The sequence below is a fragment of the Coregonus lavaretus genome (genome assembly GCF_964263955.1).
Source record: "Coregonus lavaretus genome assembly, chromosome: 3".
Taxonomy (NCBI): domain Eukaryota; kingdom Metazoa; phylum Chordata; class Actinopteri; order Salmoniformes; family Salmonidae; genus Coregonus; species Coregonus lavaretus.
The window spans coordinates 62,934,209-62,937,132 of NC_139990.1; positions in this window are offsets into that span (position 1 = coordinate 62,934,209).

Below are 2,924 nucleotides of genomic sequence, written 5' to 3' on the forward strand. Positions count from 1 at the left end.
AGACTGGCTGCGTAACAAGTGTTACCAGTATGGAGTTTAGAAAATTCACCACATACTTGTGAAAATAGTACCAAAGCGCAAAAAACAAAACTGTAAGGTGCCACCAACCTCCTGTGACACACACACACACACACACAAATGCCTACTCGACAAAAACACACATATCCTCTCATGTGAAAGCTTGACTTTCCTAAACTATTCCTCAGGCACAGCCTCAAAGGAATAACCATTAAAAGTAAAAAAATATATATAAACAACTAGTGGGTTCAAATTGATTTCCTTTCATTATTTTTGTATAAATGTATGTACACTACATGACCAAAAGTATATGGATACCTGCTCGTCGAACAACTCATTCCAAAATCATGTGCATTAATATGGAGTTGATCCCCTCTTCGCGGCTATAACAGCCTCCACTCTTCTGGGAAGGCTTTCCACTAGATGTTGGAAGATTGCTGCGGGGACTTGCTTACATTCAGCCACAAGAGCATTAGTGAGGTCGGGCACTGATGTTGGGCAATTAGGCCTGGCTCGCAGTCGGCATTCCAATTCATCCCAAAGGAGTTCGATGGGGTTGAGGTCAGGGCTCTGTGCAGGCCAGTCAAGTTCTTCCACACTGATCTCGACAAACCATTTCTGTATGGACCTCTCTTTGTGCATAGGGGCATTGTCATGCTGGAACAGCAAAGGGCCTTCCCCAAACTCTTGCCACAAAGTCCAACAGTTGCAAACGAGAGTTTCTATTGGACAAATTCAGGTATTTTTATTCCCGTTTTGTTTGCTTCCGTTTAAGAAACGTTTTTCAATCGGCGGAATGAATACACCCCTGATCATGCATAAACACAGTTAACTTTCATAGCAGCCACGTTGCATTCCTTCTCGCCTCTATGCACTCTCCTCCTCTCACCTTTTCCCTTCATTTGTGGACTTCAATGAACAACACATGTGACCAGGCTATGTGACCAGGCGAAAAAACCTTCCCAACCCAAACCATGTCATAACCGCTACACACAGCCTACATCGTTGTCCCCATATTAGCTAAAATTAACGTCCTAGTCAGCATAGCTAATAGAACTAATGCGTTAGTAAACCCGCTACAATCATGCAGTAACTTTACAGTGTATAGTCAGTAAGCTGTTACACCAGCGGGCCCCGGAGGCAAAAAATTTATACAACCAAAAGCTTACCTTGATTTGGAAGAGTTCCAGTGTCGTGTTGGATAGTCATAGCCAGCTAGCTAACATAGCATCCCTCTGTTTGAGTAACTAAACTAGTCAGCTGCATTTGCTAGCTAAGTAAGTGAAACTGAAAGTGAAAAAAAGACTAAATCTCTCTCTCTCTCTCTCTCTCTCTCTCTCTCTCTCTCTCTCTCTCTCTCTCGCTCTTGCTTCTCCTTCATTTTTGAAGAAATTAATTTGTTGAAAACTGTTAAACTATTTTCTCTCTCTCTCTCTCTCTCTCTCTCTTTGAGTCAACTACTCACCACATTTTATGCACTGCAGTGCTAGCTAGCTGTAGCTTATGCTTTCAGTACTAGATTCATTCTCTGATCCTTTGATTGGGTGAACAACATGTCAGTTCATGATGCAAGAGCTCTGATAGGTTGGAGGACGTCCTCCGGAAGTTGTCATAATTACTGTGTAAGTCTATAGAATGGGGTGAGAACCAAGAGCCTCCTAGATTTTGTATTGAAGTCAATGTACCAAGAGGAGGAAGGAAGCTAGCTGTCCTCCAGCTACACCATGGTGCTACCCTACAGAGTGCTGTTGAGGCTACTGTAGACCTTAATTGCAAAACAGTGTGTTTTAATCAGTTATTTGGTGACGTGACTATATTTAGTATTGTTTTATCTAAAAAGGATAACTTTTTCAATGTTTTACCATTTTTATTTTTATGAAATTCACTGAGGAGGATGGCCCTCCCCTTCCTCCTCCGAGGAGCCCCCACTGGTATGTATGCTTGCATATACAGTATATGGTTATTGTCTTTGCTACTGCAGATGCAGTGTCTTATAAGCCCATGTGGGCTGGGCATCCTGAAGATGTGACACTATAATAATGAAATCAATCATTCCTTTTCTTGAGGCATTTCCAGCTAAGACATACTTTGTCTGACACCAATAGTTCCTCTCCATTCCATGTAGACTCATCTGTGTGTTCTCCCCAGCTTTAATTAATTAATAGCTTTGTACTCACTTCAACAAATCTATTCCCTGTATTTCTTAGACTAATTGCCGGCAGGAACAACCTCAATAATCTAATTTGGAGAGGAGTGTAATCGTCAGGGGCTGCTCAGACATTATTAAGTATTAGTTTGACTTTGAACCAAGAATAATACCTACAATGTGCGTGTCCCACTTAACAACTCTCTCGAGACATATTTTCAAGTTTGACAAGGAGAAATGTTTCGCATAACATTTAAATGTATTCATGAAAGGTCTATTTATTAGAATAACGTTTAGTGGCTTTGGGGGCTGAATGGACTAGGTGTGACAAACATATTCTATTCGGTAACATACCTAACTCCACGTCTCAGTAGTCTGACTGATTTAACGTGTGTGTATTGTAGTAATATGCTATGTTGTTGGATGGTGTTGATCTGTCAGTAAACATGTGGTCTATTGAATGTGTACTGAAGAAAAGTGAAGTAAACCCTTGAATCTTGAACACGAATGTCAAAATAAAGATAATTCATTATTGACAGTTCATGCAGCAGTTAAGATTAAGTTGTCCATCAAAGAGCTCATATAAAGGCATGGTAGGACGTCACAACTGGATTACTGGTTGCTACGTTTTTATCCACAAGAGGGCAGTATAATGTAATACATCTCATGTACAGAATCCAAAAAAAATACCTTCAGCATTTAGTCAGACGCCATTCATGTTTAAAACAGTAAATAAACGAAATGTTTATTGACCATTGCC